This window comes from Salvelinus namaycush, chromosome 5, assembly GCF_016432855.1.
Source record: "Salvelinus namaycush isolate Seneca chromosome 5, SaNama_1.0, whole genome shotgun sequence".
Taxonomy (NCBI): Eukaryota; Metazoa; Chordata; class Actinopteri; order Salmoniformes; family Salmonidae; genus Salvelinus; species Salvelinus namaycush.
The window spans coordinates 37,442,973-37,462,329 of NC_052311.1; the positions used below are offsets into that span (position 1 = coordinate 37,442,973).

The following is a 19,357-nucleotide window of genomic DNA, read 5'->3' on the forward strand; positions in this document are numbered from 1 at the left end:
CAACCTAACTCATTATGTGACTTCTGAAGGTAATTGATTGCACCAGTTCTTATTTAGGGGCTTCATAGCAAAGGGGGTGAAGACATATGAACACACCCCTTTTCGGTTTTACATTTTGTTTTTATTATACTTTTGCAAGGCACTGTATGCTGCATCACAACCGGCCGTGATTGGGAGTCCCATAGGGCGGCACACAATTAGCCCAGCGTCGTCCGGGTTTGGCCGGTGTAGGCCATCATTGTAAATAAGAATTTGTTCTTAACTGACTTGCCTAGTTATATAAAAAAATATATATATATTAGTTTTTTTTTTTATAACATTGAGTGTTGATTGAATATATCTGGTAGTTTTTACCCATGGAGTTGAAGGACTGATGGCAAGTCTGCTTGTTTGGTTAGCAAGATGGCTAGCTAGCTGGCAAATTTTTGCATTTAAAAAGGATACTTCAGATTTTGGCAATGAACTTAAACCTACTTCCCCAGAGACAGATTAACTTGTAGATACCATTTTTATGTCTGTCCAGTATGATGGAAATTAGAGGTAGTTTTACGAGGCAATGCTAACTTCCTTCCGACTGGACAGTCATAAAAATGGTATCCACGTTGTCGGACTAAGGGAAGTAGAAAAAAGGCCTCATTGCCAAAATCCCGAAGTATCCCTTTAAAAAGATGCATCTCACTCAGCACCGGCTTCTTGATCAATGACGCCTGACAGCAATGTGGACATGGAAGAGAGCTCGTAGTGAGGATGGTGGATATAATTTATTTTAATGTACATTTCGTACAATTCTACACATTTTGCCAAGGGGCAAAGAGAAAATGTTGCAGTTTTAAAGGCCCAGTGCAGTAAAAAAAACACGTGACTTTCCTGTGTTTTTATATACAGTGCATTCAGAAAACATTTCGAACCCCAGATTTTTTCCACATTTTGTTATGTTACATATTTGCTTTTCATTGATTAAATCGATTTTTTCCCCTCAATCTGCACACAATACCCCACAATGACAAAGAAAAAAGTGACATTTTTGCAAATGTATTAAAAATAAAGCCGGAAATATCACATTTACATAAGTATTCACATCCTTTACTCAGTCGCGAGTTGGCCGCGATTACAGCCTCGAGTCTTCTTGGGTATGACGTTACAAGCTTGGCACACCTGTATTTGGGGAGTTTCTCCCATTATTCTCTGCAGATCCTCTCAAACTCTGTCAGGTTGGATGGGGAGCGTCGCTGCAACAGCTATTTTCAGGTCTTTCCAGAGATGTTGATTTGGTTCTAGTCCGGGCCACTCAAGGACATTCAGAGACTTGTGCCGAAGCCACTCCTGCATTGTCTAGGCTGTGTGCTTAGGGTTGTTGTCCTGTTGGAAGGTGAACCTTCACCCCAGTCTGAGATCCTGAGTGCTCTGGAGCAGGTTTTCATCAATGATCTCTGTACTTGGCTCCGTTCATCTTTGCCTCAATCCTGACTAGTCTCTCTGTTAGAGTGACCATCGGGTTCTTGGTCACCTCCCTGACCAAGGTCTTTCTTCCCGATTGCTCAGATTGGCCAGGCAGCCAGCTCTAGGGAGAGTCTTGGTGGTTCCATACTTCTTCCATTTAAGAATGATGGAGGCCACTGTGTTCTTGGGGACCTTCAATGCTGCAGAATCTTTTTGGTACCTTTACCCAGATCTGTGCCTCGACAAAATCCTGTCTCGGATCTCTACGGGCAATTCCTTCGACCTCATATCTTGGATTTTCCTCTGACATGCATGGTCAACTGCGGGACCTTATATAGACAGGTATGTGCCTTTCCAAATCATGTCCAATCAATTGAATTTACCACAGGTGGACTCCAATCAAGTTGTAGAAAAATCTCAAGGATGATCAATGGAAACAGGGTGCACCTGAGCACAGTTGAGTCTCATGGCAAAGGGTCTGAATACTTATGAAAATACTTTCTTTTTTTTGCAAAAATGTCTAAAAACCTGTTTTCACTTTGTCATTTTGGGGTATTGTGTGTAGATTGCTGAGGAGTTTATTTAATCCATTTTAGAATGAGGCTGTAACAAAGAAAAATGTGGAAAAGGTCAAGGGGTCTGAATACTTTCCGAAGGCACTATATCTACGCGCGTGCACACACTATGAGGTTTGAATAAATACTGTGTAATTGTGAACACGATAATGCCATTTAAGTGTAAGAGCTGTTTGAAAAGACCACCTGCAATTTGGCCTTCCATGGTGATAGAAGTAGTTAATAGACCAATAAGGAAGAGAGTTCCAAACCTCTCTGCCAACAACAGCTAATTATCAGTTTTCGCCTCCCCACTCAGACCACTCCCAGACAGTCCTAGCAAAATTCTTGCTTGAGAAATTGCTCTTTGCTAAGAAGCCATTTGTTTATTTTTTTATCATTTAAAAAATGTTAAACATTCACAGTAAGGTACTTAATTGTTTCCCATAAATAAGAGATCAAAACAGCTGCATGGACTTTTACAGCAAGTTTTCTGCAATTCTACCCATTTTGCCAAGTGTGCGCTACAAGTTATTTGTGGAGGAGTACAAAGGCCGGGCTACAGAAAGGCTGAGCTGAGAATGACATTAGGGCCAGCAAGCAAACTGCACCACCATCGATCATCTGGCATCACCATCAAACAATCCTACTCCAGTGGGTTGCCAAAAGCACCAGTCTCCGCCATGAGCAAGGAACTCTCCAAATATGGCTTCATCACCATAACGTCAGTTTTGTTAATCTACCTAATTGTTAATACTTTTTTCCCCTTCATCTGTAAGCCTATACTGCAAATCCGCTTTTAGCTGTTAATGTGTAGTTTACAAGATTAAATCAACTAAAGTTCAATGAGCCACCTCCCCAGAAGAACTGATTTGTCTCAAAATACCTGAAAATGGCAGATGTTTCAAGTTTCAATGTCACATGCACAGCGAAATGCCTTTCTTGCAAATTCAAAGCCCAACAATGGAATAATCAACAACAATGTATTACTAGGAAAAAAAAACAAAAAAAAACAAGAGAAATAAGAAACAAAGTAAGCATTCTATATACAGGAAATATTTAAAAAGTCAGTTCCAATACCATATTTCAGGGATGCAACCTGGTGAGGGCCCAAAAAGGTGCAACTTTTTTTTTGCACTGAAACATGAAAAAAAATCCTGCTAGGGGGAAATGCAGGTTAACTAATTAAACAAAGAAAATGACCTACATGATCAGTCTCTGTGTGTAAAATAAAGAGTGGTTAATGTGAACCTAACTCACAGCTAAAAAAAAATTAAAGAATGCAATCTGATGTTATTTGTTGCCTAGACTTTACTGTAAATTACACTCAAGTCTTGAGAAAAAAACAATACACTAATATTGCAGTTAGGCATGACAGCCTTTATAATAGAAGGCTTGTGACCACAAAACATCTTAAAGTATAAATAGAATGAAACAAACAGACATTCTATTTTTGCTTTATTATAGTGGCCACTATAGTAGACATCAATCACACAAGGCTACATGTGTGCAAAAACAACATTCACCAAGTAAAACATTTCAATAATCCCTCCTCACGCACACAAGTGTTACTGTCAAGTTCAACACAAAAGCAATATCTTTGGGATACACTGCACATTATTACATTGTACACTTTCTGCCTGTGGACATCTGTTCTACAATGTGCCAGCAGAGCATGATACCCTTTGTTGGCATAATTGATCTCTTTCAGGCAGAGAGTACACCTGGCATATCCCTTTTTATCCACTATATTGAAAAAGTGAGAAAGAGGGAAGTGTGTGGTGTGTGGTGTTCCTTTCACCTCTATAGTGGCATCCAGTTTAAGCCAGGCCCAGCTCCAGCTAAACTTGTTTAACAAGCAACGCCTCATTTTCACCTAATTCTCTCATTTTGAAAATTAACCAAATACCGTAGAGGGAAAACATTACTGTTAGTTCATTAGCTAGTTAACATTTCACACAGATTGCCAGGCTTCAGTAAGCAACTAACATGTTATAACTTGAGGAACGGCAATACTATAGAGAATTGGTTAGGTAACTAACGTTAGCTCATCTGATGTCATAACGTTAGCTAGCTACCTGGCTACCCCTACCAACAGCTCTGCACCCCCCCCAGCAAATTTCCCAAGCCCCCCCCCCCCCCCCTCTCCCTTCTCCTTTACCCAAATCCAGATAGCTGAAGTTCTGAAAGAGCGGCAAAATCTGGATCCCTACAAATCAGCTGGGCTAGACAATCTAGACCCTCTAAAATGATCCGCTGAAATTGTTGCAACCTCTATTACTAGCCTGTCCTACCTCTTGTATCGTCTGAGATCCCTAAAGATTGGAAAGCTGCCGCGGTCATCCCCCACTTCAAAGGAGGAGACACTCTAGACCCAAACTGTTACAGACCTATTTCCATCCTGCCCTGCCTTTCTAAAGTCTTCGAAGGCCAAGTTAACAAACAGATCACCGACCATTTTGAATCCCACCGTACCTTCTCTCCGCTGTGCAATCCAGTTTCCGAGCTGGTCATGGGTGCACCTCAGCCACGCTCAAGGTCCTAAGCGATATCCTAACTGCCATAGATAAGACAGTACTGTGCAGCCGTTTGTCAACCTGGCCAAGGCTTTCGACTGTCAATCACCGTGGGTCCCTGTGTCAAATCAGAGGTCCTGTTGTCCAGACCTCTGACAGTCTATGGGGGTGCCACAGGGTTCAATTCTCAGGCCGAATCTTTTCTCTGTATATATCAACGATGTCACTCTTGCTGCTGGTGATTCTCTGATCCACCTCTATGCAGACGACACCATTCTGTATACATCTGGCCCTTCTTTGGACACTTAACAAACCTCCAAACGAGCTTCAATGCCATAACAACTGCTCTTAAATGCTAGTAAAACTAAATGCATGCTCTTCAACCGATTGCTGCCCGCACCTGCCCGCCCGACTAGCATCACTACTCTGGACGGTTCTGACTTAGAATATGTAAACAACTACAAATAACTAGGTGTCTGGTTAGACTGTAAACTCAGACGTACATTATGCATCTCCAATCCAAAATTAAAATCTAGAACCGGCTTCCTATTTCACAATAAAGCCTCCTTCACTAATGCTGCCAAACATACCCTTGTACAACTGACTATCCTACCGATGCTTGACTTCGGCTATGTCATTTACAAAGTAGCCTCCAACATTCTACTCAGCAAACTGGATGCAGTCTATCACAGTGCCATCCGTTTTGTCACCAAAGCCCCATATACTACCCACCACTGCGACCTGTATGCTCTCGTTGGCTGGCCCTCGCTACATATTCGTCGCCAAACCCACTGGCTCCAGGTCATCTATACGTTTCTGCTAGGTAAAGCCCCGCCTTATGTCAGCTCACTGGCCACCATAGCAACACCCACCCGCAGCACGCGCTCCAGCAGGTATATTTCACTGGTCATCCCCAAAGTCAACACTTCCTTTGGCCGCCTTTCCTTCCAGTGCTCTGCTGCCAATGACTGGAACGAATTGCAAAAAAAAAATTATAATCACTGAAGCTGGAGTCTTGTATCTCCCTCTCTAACTTTAAGCATCAGCTGTCAGCGCTACCGATCACTGTTCCTGTACACAGCCTATCTGTAAATAGCACACCCAACTACCTCATCCCCATATTATTTATTTTTTTGCACCCCAGTAATTCTACTTGCACATCATCATCTACACATCTATCACTCGTGTTAATGCTAAATTGTAATTATTTCGCCACTATAGCCTATTTATTGCCTTACCTCCCTAACCTTACTACATTTGCACACACTGTACATAGATTGTTCTATTGTGTTATTGACTGTACGTTTGTTTATCCCATGTGTAACTCTGTTGTTGTTGTTGTCGCACTACTTTGCTTCATCTTGGCCAGGTCACAGTTGTAAATGAAAACTTGTTCTCAACTGGCCTACCTGGTTAAATAAAGGTGAAAATTCGATCCAAGATACTTAACAATGCTAACAATACTTGTTCCACCACCTCAAACTTTCCAAATTCCAATTGTTTTTCAGTTCCAGCTCATGAAGTATGCTTCATCACCTTCTCACCCCTGTCTCCCTGGTCAGGCTTCTCACCTACCTCTTCGTTATCGTTCAGGGGACACGATGCTGTAAGTTAACTGGCAAACTGCCTTAAGCACCGATGCTGTAACAAGCACATTGGTGGTCTCTTCTCTTTTCAGTCGGGTGCTGCATTCTGTTATGTGAACAATTGGCTTAGCCTTGGATACAGCCAGTATTGCTTCAAACGCGCATCACTGGTTCGCAAACTTTTCTCACCGGATCTACACTAATCATGTAGGTCATCTATTTCGGATTCAAAACTGTGAATTTCACTGACAGGTGACTAGTTTGCATCCATGATATTTACATGTGCAGGGAAACTGGAGTGATGGAGGTAGATACATATAGGGGTAAGGTGACTAGGCAACAGGATATAAGAAACAGTAGCAGCAGCTTGCATGTTAGTGGGTGTGCAGAGTCAGTATAAATGTATGTGCATATTATGTGTGAGTGAGAAAATGGAGTGAGTGTTTGTGTGTGTTGGAGTGACAGAGTGTGTTTGCGTGTCTGTGTAGGGCCCTGTGAGTGTGCAAAGATTGAAATAAAAGGTCAATAAAGATACAAGGTAAACTCGGTCCGTGTAGCCATTTTGTTGGCTATTTATCAGTTGTATTGCTTGGGGATAGAAGCTGTTCAAGAGCCTGTTGGTGTCAGACTTGATGTACCGGTACCTCTTGCCTTGCGGCAGCAAATAAAATAGTCTATGGCTTGGGTGGTTGGGGTCTAACGATTTTCCGGGCCTTCTTTTCACACCACCTGATATAGAAATCCTGGATGGCAGGGAGCTCGGCCCCAGTAATATGCTGGGCTGTCCGCACAACCCTGTGTAGTGGCATGCGATTGAGGGCGGTGCTATTGCCATACCAAGCAGTGATGCAGCAAAGATGTGGTGTGAAAAGGACACATCAAACCACACCACTTCTTCCAAGCATTTTGGATTGCTTATTTTTAACAGCAATATTCAGGGTGAAATACATGGGGAACATTTGCCAACCATCTGCCAACCTATGGTTAAAAAGCTACCCTCATTTACTGTTTTCACAGGACAGGCTACTTCATTTCCCATGTCCCTATAAAAGTGCACCACTTTTGACCAGGGCTCATAAGGCTCCTGTCAAAAGTAGTGCATCATGGAGAAAATAGGGTGCCATTCGGGACATATTCAAGGGCCCAACAGCAACTTAACTTAAAATATTGGTCTGATACTTCAACTCCCAAGTGTTGGTCAAAGATCTGTGGTTAGCTAGATAACCACCGACTGTAGTTGCGTGTGCAACGCACGTTCCTTTCCTGACAAGTCAAATGAAAAACAGCATAGGCCAGCATAATGACTTTTGTGACCTCATTATTGACAAGTCCTTTCCTTATGTTTCATCCCTGCATGTCAGTCCCTTTGAGACGATCCCCCCTATCACTGTTGGTCCTCCTCAGTGACCTTTTAACTTCCCTGTTGAGAATTAGAATCAGAAGTACAGTTGTATAGCTCATCGCAGTACTTCACCTCTTCGGGCAAATAGTACCCTAGACTGACCTGATAATCCAGTTGAATTTTCATGATAATTCCTCCATCCCGGCAGAAATGTCCCATCCACATTTTACCATTACTATAGTGAAGTCTGTGGGTTATGGTGTTTTAATATAGATGTTACCATTTTAGTAATCAAATAAAAATGACATCTAATTTTATTTGTCACATGCGCAGAATACAACAGGTGTAGACCTTGCGGTGAAATGATTACTTACAAGCCCTTAACCAACAATGCAGTTTTAATAAATAATAAAAAATAAAAAATAAATGAATAAAAGTCACATAAAAGAGCAGCAGTAAAATAACAATAGCGAGGCTATATACAGGGGGTACCGGTACAGAGTCAATGTGTGGGGGCACCGGTTAGTCGAGGTAATTGGGGTAATATGCAGTAGCAGCAGCGTAAAGGAGGAAGGGTCGAGACCGAGCAGTTGCCATACCAGGCAGTGATGCAACCCATCAGGATGCTCTCGATGGTGCAGCTGTAGAACCTTTTGAGGATCTGACAACCCATGCCAAATCTTTTCAGTCTCCTGAGGGGGAATAGGTTTTGTCGTGCCCTCTTCACGACTGTCTTGGTGTGCTTGGACTATGCCAGTTTGATGGTGTTGTGGACGCCAAGGAAGTTGAAGCTCTCAACCTGCTCCACTACAGCCCAGTCGATGAGAATGGGGGTGTGCTCGGTCCTCCTTTTCCTTTAGTCCACAATAATCTCCTTTGTCTTGATCACGTTGAGGGAGAGATTGTTGTCCTTGCACCACACGGTCAGGTCTCCGACCTCCTCCCCATAGGCTGTCTCATCGTTGTCGGTGATCAGGTCTACCGCTGTTGTGTCATCGGCAAACTTATTGATGGTGTTCGAGTCATGCCAGGCCGTGCCGTCATGAGTGAACAGGGAGTACAGGAGGGGACTTAGTCTTTGCTGGCCATGGCAGAACACTGACATTCCTGTCTTGCAGGAAATCACGCACAGAATGAGCAGTATGGCTGGTGGCAATGTCATGCTGGAGGGTCATGTCAGGATGAGCCTGCAGGAAGGGTACCACATGAGGGAGGAGGATGTCTTCCCTGTAACGCACAGCGTTAAGATTGTCTGCAATGACAACAAGCTCAGTCCGAAGATGCTGTGACACACCGCCCCAGACCATGACGAACCCTCCACCTTCAAATCGATCCGCTCCAGAGTACATGTCTTGGTGTAACGCTCATTCCTTCGACGATAAACGCGAATCCGACTATCACCCCTGGTGAGACAAAACCGCGACTCGTCAGTGAAGAGCACTTTTTGCCAGTCTTGTCTGTTCCAGCGATGGTGGGTTTGTTCCCATAGGCGACGTTGTTGCTGGTGATGTCTGGAGAGGACATGCCTTACAACAGGCCTACAAACCCTCAGTCCAGCCTCTCTCAGGCGTCTCTGAGGCGTCTCACAGTATGGACATTGCAATTTATTGCCCTGGCCACATCTGCAGTCCTCATGCCTCCTTGCAGCATGCCTAAGGCACATTCACGCAGATGAGCAGGGATCCTGGGCATCTTCCTTTTGGTGTTTTTCAGAGTCATTAGAATGGCCTCTTTAGTGTCCTAAGTTTTCACAACTGTGACCTTAATTGCATACCGTTTGTGAGATGTTAGTGTCTTAAAACTTCTTATGGCTGCAATCCCGGTAACGGGATGATATGACAACAGCCAGTGAAAGTGCAGGGCGCCAAATTCAAAACAACAGAAATTTCATAATTCAAATTCCTCAGACATACATGTTTCTTATACCATTTTAAAGGTAATCGTGTTGTTAATCTCACCAAAGTGTCCGATTTCAAATATGCTTTTCAGCGAAAGCACTACAAACGATTATGTTAGGTCACACCAAACCACAATAAGCACAGCCATTTTTCCAGCGAAAGATAGCAGTCACAAAAAGCAGAAATATAGCTAAAATTAATCACTAACCTTTGATGATCTTCATCAGATGACACTCATAGCACTTCATGTTACACAATACATGCATGTTTTGTTTGATAAAGTTAATATTTATATAAAAAAATCTGAGTTTACATTGGTGCGTTACATTCACTAGTTCCAAAAACATCCAGTGATAGTGCATAGCCACATCGTTTCAACAGAAATACTCATCATAAATATAGATGATAATACAAGTTATACACATGGAATTATAGATATACCTCTCCTTAATGCAACCGCTGTGTCAGATTTTTAAAAAACTTTACGGAAAAAGCAAACCATGCAATAATCTGAAACGGAGCTCAGAACAAGAGTCAAATTAGCCGCCATGTTGGAGTCAACAGAAACCAGAAATTACATGATCAATGATTGATGATCTTCATCAGAATGCACTCCCAGGAATCCCAGGTCCACAATAAATGCTTGATTTGTTCGATAATGTCCGTTATTTATGTCCAATTAGCTACTTTGGTTAGCGCGTTTGGTAAACAATTCCAAAGTCACAAAGCGCGTTCACTAAAACGTGACGAAATGTCCAAAAGTTACGTAACAGTCAGTAGAAACATGTCAAACGATGTATTGAATCAATCTTTAGAATGTTGTTAAGATACATCTTGAATAACGTTCCAACCGGAGAATTACATTGACTTCAGATGAGCGATGGAACGGAGCTGCCTCTCACGTGAACGTGCGTGGTCAAAGCATGGTCACCTCATGGCAGTGGTGACTCATTCCTGTCTCCTTCGGCCCCCCTTCACAGTAGAGTCATCAGACAAAGTTCTGTTGACTGTTGACATCTAGTGGAAAACTATCCAATACGAATAATAATATGCATATATTAGCAACTATGACTGAGGAGCAGGCCGTTTACTCTGGGCACCTCTGTGCACCTTTCATCCAAGCTACTCAATACTGCCCCTGCAGCCATAAGAAGTTAATGACCGTTCCACAGGTGCATGTTCATTAATTGTTTATGGGTCACTGAACAAGCATGGGAAACAGTGTTTAAACCCTTCACAATGAAGATCTGTGAAGTTATTTGGATTTTTACGAATTATCTTTGAAAGACAGAGCCCTGAAAAAGGGACGTTTCTATTTTTGCTGAGTTTAGCTAGCTAAAGTGTAGTCAGCGGTTAGCTAAAACAGAAAGGGGAACAGTCAAGAGTGTTGTGTTGACCAGCCATCGTTATTGCAGAGCACTCACATCATTCACTTGTGTGTGTGGTGTGACAATGCTTTCCTTTTCAATAAGTTTGGAATTAAGAAATATCCTGATTGGTGAATGACCTTGTCTCTCTTCATTATTGATTAGAATTTCCATGACATATCGGAAGCTAGTTTTGACATCACAATCCTGTGTAGAGAAGAAGAGAGAGAACCTTATATGGTCATTGCACTCCGCAGGAAGATGTTTCAGTCTCCTCACAAGCAGTTCTCCAACATGGTATCCTTCTGCACGGCAGGATACATTCCGAGTAAGAATTTCAGATTAGTCCTGTGTACCAGGTAGTGCTGTGCTGACCCCTTTAAATAGCCTCCGCCGCACTACTTCCTTTTCTCGGCTCATTCCAGAGAAGATTTGCTTGGTAAGAGCTCTATGTTCGAGTGTATAAGTGCAGAAGTATACCCGCAGCTATTTAATATCTTGGCGCAGTTAGCTAGCCTCTCCATCGAGGTGCTCTGCTGTTCCCCCACTCGGTTTGGCTTGTGCCATCTCGTTTGGGTTTCATCCATTTTTATTACTTGTATTACACTCTGAAGTTTCTAAAACTGTTTGAATTATATCTGTGAGTAAAACAGAACTCATTTGGCAGCAAACTTCCAAACAGGAAGTGAAAATTCTGAAAATGGGTGTCTGTGTAAGGCCTTGCCTATTCAATTGCCTTGTATTTATGGATCTGTATGCACTTCATACGCCTTCCACTAGATGTCAACAGGCAGTAGAATGTTGAATGGGGTGTCTAGCTTGATGTGAGACCGAATGAGAGCTTTTGGAGTGACAGGTCCCGCCATATTGGCAGTATTTTCCTGCGCACCAGAGAGCACCATATTATTTTCTGCAATGCGTTAGGTAGACACGACGAAATGCTCCGTCTTGGACGTTATTGGATACATATGAGAAAAACATCATAAAGATGGATTTTCAACTGAGTTTGTCCAGTTTATTCGACGTTTATTATGACTTTTGGAATTTTTCGTTCCATGCGCCAAGCGTTCATGGACATGTGCGCTCCACCATGCTAGCCAAAGTTGCTAATTCGACAGAAGAAATGGACATTCTAAAACAAAACAACGATTTATTGTGGAACTAGGACTCCTTGCACTGCATTCTGATGGAAGATCATCAAAGGTAAGAGAATATTTATGATGTTATTTCGTATTTTTGTGGAATATGTTGGCTCCAACATGGCGGAGAATGGCTGGGCGCTGTCTCAAATTATTGCATGCTGTGCTTTGTACTAAAGTTATTTTTTTTAATCTAACACAGCGGTTGCATTAAGAACAAGTGTATCTTTCATTTGCTGTACAACATGTATTTTTCAGCAAAGTTTATGATGAGTTTTTTGGTTAGATTACTGTGTAAAATTTTCCGGACAATTTGGTGTTATTTGTGACGATGGCTGCGTTGTAAAACCCAGATTTGTAGCTATAAATATGCACATTTTCGAACAAAACATTAATGTATGTATAACATGATGTTATAAGACTGTCATCTGATGAAGTTGTTCAAAGGTTAGTGATTCATTTTATCTCTATTTGTGGGTTTTGTGAAAGCTATGTTTGCGGTGAAAAAATGGCGTTGTGTGTTTGGCTATTGTGGTGAGCTAACATAAATATATATTGTGTTTTCGCTGTAAAACATTTTAAAAATCGGACATGTTGGCTGGATTCACCAGATGTTTATCTTTCATTTGCTGTATTGGACTTGTGGTTTCATTAAATTATATTATATGAATATCCCTGTGGCGCTAGGCTAGGCTATGCTAGTCAGCGTTTCTGATGAGAATGATCCCGGATCCGGGATGGGTAGTCCAGAAAGGTTTTAAGACCCCTTAACTTTTTCCACATTTAGTTACGTTACAGTTATTCTAAAATGTATTAAATAGTGTTTATTTCTCATCAATCTACACAAAATACAACATAATGACAAAGTAAAAACAGCTTTTTTACAAATGTATACTTTTTAAAATTGTATTATTGATATTATATTTACATAAGTATTCAGACTCAGTACTTTGTTGAAGCACCTTTTGCAGCGGATCCTATCAAGCTCTGTGAGGTTGGAATGGGAGCGTCGCTGCACAGCTATTTTCAGGTCTCTCCAGAGATGTTCGATTGGGTTCAAGTCCTGGCTCTGGATGGGCCACTCAAGGACATTCAGAGACTTGTCCCGAAGCCACTGCGTTGTCTTGGCTGTGTGCTGAAAAACATCCAGAAGGCATGATGCTGCCACCACCACGCTTCACGGTAGGGATGGTATTGGCCAGGTGATGAGTGGTGTCTGTTTTCCTCCAGACGTGAGACTTGGTTTTCAGGCCAAAGAGTTCAATCTTGGTTTCATCAGACCAGAGAATCTTGTTTCTCATGGTCTGAGAGTCCTTTAGGTGACTTTCGGCAAACCCCAAGCAGGCTGTCATGTGCATTTTACTGAGGAGTGGCTTCCGTCTGTCGATGAGTTCGATTATCCGAATGGCATGACCAAATACTCATAGTGGCCACTAGGGGTGTTAAAAGAATACACTCATATGGGAATAGGAGTTTTACTTTCTGAGTTTTATTTAGGCAAGGGACTTTGAGAAGATAAAGGGTTCTTTTGGTATGTCTAGATATGGAACACGAATGTAGGTGTAACCTTTTGACCTATTTTCTGTTTTCGTTGCATTTTTCCGGTGACTTGATCACTCACGGGGAAAATGTAGTGAGAATAATGAGGTTGTGTCATTTGGGATACTAGTTTTGAGGTAAATTGATTATAATAGAGTTTATAACTCTTGACCATAAGGTAAGCATTTGTATTGGCCATTAGAAGATAGAGATAGGTTAATTAAGGTTATGTTAGGACTTTAGAGATTGACACTATAAGACCTGTTGTTATTTTTAAATCCATGCAGATAAAGTCAAAACAGTGAGACACTTAGTTAATATTGTAAAGGAACACATAGTTGTTATTGACTATTATTAGAAAAAGGCAGACAGATGGGTCTACCCCGCACTGTTGAGACCTTGAAGGTTTGAGAGCAGAGTGGGGAGGGTGGACCAGGAAATGAGCAAGGTAGGCTGTGAAATAAGATAGGAGAGAAAGGGGTTAACATATATAAGCAGCACAGATACATTTCAAAGTAGATAAGTCACTTGACAGAGAATTGGAAAAGAATAGATATGAATGTACGCCCAAGGGAGAATTGGATATGCGGCGAATAAAAGGGACGTTCCTATATGATATGATGTACTAAGTCATTATTTAGGGTAGGTAAGGTTGATACCTGGCCAGAGCCAGGTATCAAACGAAGGAGGGTACATTGTGGTCTAGGAAAGGATGGGGCCTATTGGATAATAAACTTATTTAAAATTAAAAATTTCTAGCTAAAAAAAATAGGCATAGAAGTTAAATATATAATCAGAAAGAACATGAGAAACTGTTTGTTAACCAAACCTGTATGTCCAGGAGTTTATGCATTGCAGGTGAATTAAGGGAGAAGGTGAATCACTCGACCTGGGGGCATATCGCACTTGGAGGGTGAGACACACTGACACTGCCGAATGATCACAGAGTTAAGGAGAAGAACCGTTGCTAATAGAGCTCGGGGATCAACTCCTTAATGAAGAATCCCCTGACCCCGACCTCTCAACACTGTGTACATTCATAGAAGTGAAAGTGTTGTTTGATCTCTGGCTGATGATGTGTTCTCGGGGAGAGGGTGGGGTTTTACAGGACTGCTTGTAGTCCTGAGATGTCTGATTAGGATACGATGGGGATGTTACCATCGCAGTGCTGCCAGAACCACCACCAGTTCCAACGGACCAGGGTTCAGCCGGCCTCCTCCACCACTTCAAGACCAAGTCCCACGCCATCACCTAAGCTCTCCAATCTGGTACAGATAATAAATATAAAAGACATCTCAGATAGTGAACATTTGGGGACTGAAACTGGTTATGAGGAAAGGGAGAATATGTGGTTGGCCTACAAAACACTTAATAGAAAGGACTGTGTCGTATGTGGACATGCCAGACCTATTCTGGCTGCTCACCCATTTGTCCTAAGTAATGGGGAAGGTTGGATGTGCATATTGGAAAGTTCAAGCCAAATTCAACCCTGTGTAAAACTCTGAGTCTTGTGTTCCCAGAAGTCCCTCCCCAGAAGGTACCGTGGGGAGTTAAGGCATATGGGGGATATAACAGCTGTATCACTGGTACAGGTAGAGGTATAGACTATGGAAGGCTCCCTACTACTACCTGCATCACTAATGCCACTATTAACTAGAGGTGTTGCTGATGTATGGTGGATGTGTGGACCTGCCAGGCGGTTGACCCCATTTTGAAAGGAAATTGTCGTTGCACATGTGTTTTGGCCAGTCTGATACCACCATTGCCTATTATTGAGGTTATAGCTAACCAACTTCTGGGAGCTGTACATGACACAGAGACTCGGTACCAACCCAGGAGACGGCAGAACCGTGACGCTCCTTGGTCCGAGGGTACAGATAACATGCACACCAACCTGTTGGGGGTCCCAATAGGGGTCCCCCACGAATTCCAGACATTAAACAGGAATGATGGCCTGTGGCATCTGATGCCCATCATTGGCCCAGCTATTGTTGATGCTAAAACAAAAGGTCTCGATCAATTATATCTACTATAATTAATGATGATTTGTTAAACACACCCACACAGGACTTACAGGGATGGCTGAACAATTGGATGCTACCTCACAAACCAGTAGACACAATAGACTAACACTGGACACAAGTCTGGCCAACCAGGGAGGTGTATGTAAAAGGATTGTAGAACAGTGTTGCACGTTTGTTCCTAACAATACTAGTCCGGATGGGAGCATTTCAAAAGCTCTGAGTGGGTTGGCAAGGTTATCAGTGGAGATGAAGGGTCTTGCAGGTGTGGAGGAGAGTGGACTGTTCCCCTGGCTGGGTGGTTGTTTTGGTAAGTACACTGCGATGATGATTACTGGATTTCTGACACTAGTTGTTGTTTTTCATTTCTGTGTTGCTGGTATCATACCTTGTTTGAAGAAGTTTGTTACAGATGTGTAAGGGGCCTCTGGTATGATGCCGTTGCTTGATGCTCCAGTTGGAGAGGCTGATACGAAAACAAGCTTCCGCAGGAGAGTGGGCTGACAGAGGAGGACCTTTGGTTTGCTGTAGATGATGTTGTTGAATGAATAAAAAGTGATGTTTGTCCTCCCTGTTGTGAAGGTTTGAAGTTCCCGGGTGGCGACGAGCCCACCTGGTACAGATTGTATAGAGGGATGGACCTGAGGGTTTAACATATTCTCGTTCTTTGGTTTACTAATGTGTGGTTGGCCACTCCAGGTGTAGTTATTGGAGTGGTCTCCTTTTTGGTCCTTGCTCATTTACGACTCAACTTACATTGATGCTATTGGTGTCCCTAGGGGGTGCCAGATGAATATAAACTGGTGGACCAAGTGACAGCTGGGTTTGAATCTTCTGTCTGTTGGTGGTGAACAGTTAGTAAAAATGTGGACAGAATTAACTATATTCATTTTAATGTCCAGAAACTGGGCAATTGGACTCAACAAGGCTTCGAGGCGGTCCATGGACAATTGGCAGCTACGTCCCTGATGGCATTTCAAAATAGAATCGCGGTTGATATGTTATTGACTGAACGGGGGGGGTCTGTGCAATGTTTGGTGAACAGTGTTGTACTTTCATTCCCAATAACACAGCTACGGATGGGAGTCTGACTGTAGCATTGGAGGGACTTCGTACCCTTAATGGTAAGATGAAACAGCATTCTGGAGTGGACACTTCTATGTGGGACTCATGGATGGATGCTTTTGGTAAATATAAGACGCTGGTTTCTTCTATCCTAGTATCTATTTCCGTATTTGCAGGCATTTTTGTACTTTGTGGATGCTGTTGCATTCCATGTGCGCGGACGCTTGCTAGCCGTGTTATCACTGCCGCCATAGACCCTATTCAGGAAAGGGCCCAAATGTTCCCATTGCTTGATGATGGGGAAGCTGGACCTGTTTATCTATTCGAGGACTAAGATACTTTTATGTCACGTCTCTTGTGAGACGTGAAGAGAGGGAATTAAAAATTTGTCTTCTGACAAATTTTATCCTTTAGTTTTGTCTTTTTATATACTTTTATGTCACGTCTCTTGTGAGACGTGAAGAGGGGGATTTGTAAGAAATTGTATTAGATATTGGTAACTTGTTTTAACAACTTCTCAACATTAGCTATAGTTGACACAATATGCCCACACCCCCTCTTTCTCTTGGACATATACTGGACTCATTAGACATATACACGACACCCACAACTCCCCTCCCCCATGACAATCACACAGACACACACAACTCAGGGTTGGAGCTCAAGACAAAGAACTATCTCAGGAACCAATGGAACGTGGACACCAGGCCTGTTCAGGACTACCCAAGACCCAGATCGACCAATCGGAAGGCCAGACTCGCAGATCAACCTACTTTGCTTGTTGTCTATATAAAACTGTACAACTGTTGAAACTACCCTCTTTTCCGGACGGTTCCATAAGAATCAGACAGAAAGAGCCTTGCTGCAAGATTTTACTAAGATATCTTTACATGTGATTAACCTGTTGGGGATGAGGGCGCTGTTTAGGCTATTTATGCTAATTGGGTACTTTTTTTAAACGGCTTCCCACAAAATCCTTGATCGTACAATATGCATATTATTATTATTATTGGATAGAAAACAGTCTATAGTTTCTATAGGAGTTGAAATTTTGTCTCTAAGTGGAACAGAGCCCATTCTACAGCAATTTCCCTGACATGGATTCAGATTTCAGAAATGTTGGCCACTGTTCTGAAGTCAGTTAAAAGGGCACTGATTTTGCTATGACTATACGGACACTTCTTACGTCTTCCCCTGGATGCCTTTACGTGATGACGATTCCAATGGGGTCGATTGCGCGTTCACAGGCCCTACAAATGAAAAAACCCTGAAGCTAGTCATTCTTTTGGAGCTGCGTCATGCGCCTAGAGGACACCGGCCCGCACCTTTTCCAAGCATTAGTGAAGGGGGTAATATTACTCGGGTCATGTTTCTACTCGTTATGGGAGTTAAAAACATCATAAGGTAGTTAATTTAAAGCGTTTTATAGCAATTTATATCCGTTTAGTGCGATTTTGGGACATTTATTTTTGCAACGATGTGAATAGTTGGGCACGCTTTTCAGTTCATCCCGAACGCAGTTGTCATTTCCACATGGCAAGAGGACAGCTTTCCACCAAAAGACGATTTCTCCCAAGAAAGGATCCTTTGCCCAAGATACTGATGGAAGAACAGCTCAAGGTAGGACATTTTTATTATGATAAATCGTGTTTCTGTCGAAACATTTTAGTGGCTTAGGACGCCATGTTTTTTGACGTAGCTTCGCTTGGCGCAAACTGTATTGAAAAGTAAGGATAAATTAAAAAATGTAATAACGCAATTGTATTAAGAATTAAATTGTCTATCAATCCCTGTCCACCCTATATTTTTTAGTCACGTTTATGAGTATTTATGTATAAGAGTAGATCACTGTCTAAGTGGCGCAAGGACATTTTCTGACCAGCTCGGCTACTTTTCTCATTGTATAACCACGATTTTGGTGGCTAAATATCCACATTTGCGATCAAACTGTATATGCATGTTGTAATGTGATGTTACAGGAGTGTCATCGGAAGAATTCTGAGAAGGTTAGTGAAAAAATTAATATCTTTTGGCGATGTTGACTTTTATCGCTCACTTTGGCTAGAATCAATGCTGGGCTGCTATGTGGTATGTGCTATGCTAATATAACGATTTATTGTGTTTTCGCTGTAAGACACTTAGAAAATCTGAAATATTGTCTGTATTCACAGGATCTGTGTCTTTCGATTCGTGTATGCTGTGTATTTTTACGAAATGTTTGATGATTAGTAAGTAGGTAAACACGTTGCTCTAAGTAGTTTTTCTATTCCATTTGTGACGGTGGGTGCAATTGTAACCTATGCCATCTACCTGAAATATGCACTTTTTTCTAACAAAACCTATCCCATACCATAAATATGTTATCAGACTGTCATCTAATGAGTTTTTTTGTTGGTTAGGGGCTATAAATATCTTAGTTTAGCCGAATTGGTGATGGCTACTGGTGTTGGTGGACAAATAAAAGATGGTGGATTATGCTAATGTGTTTTTAGGTAATAGATGTACATCTTTACATATTGTGTCTTCCCTGTAAAACATTTTAAAAATCGGACATGTTGACTGGATTCACAAGATCTGTGTCTTTCATTAGCTGTATTGGACTTTAATGTGTGAAAGTTAAATATTTTAAAAAAATATTTTTTTTGAATTTCGCGGCACTGGTTTTTCAGTGGGGGGGGGGGGGGGGAGTGCCGCTAGCGGCACACTCATCCTAGAAAGGTTAAACGGCCTTATTATAAAATTATCCACCTCGTCCTATTGTCTCCTCTTGTTCTCCTGTCAACAGTAAACGATTTATCAACACCTATCAGAAGCTTCTAAAGCCATGACATCATTTTCTGGAATTTTCCAAGCTGTTTAAAGGCACAGTCAACTTAGTGTATGTAAACTT

General features: G+C 42.0%; 1 protein-coding gene across 1 annotated transcript in view; it reads right to left on the bottom strand.

The window, feature by feature from the left end:
• The window catches only part of LOC120047097, a 30,968-nt gene that overhangs the window by 5,328 nt on the left and 6,283 nt on the right, over window positions 1-19,357 (bottom strand). The gene's annotated exons all lie outside the window — the stretch shown is intronic.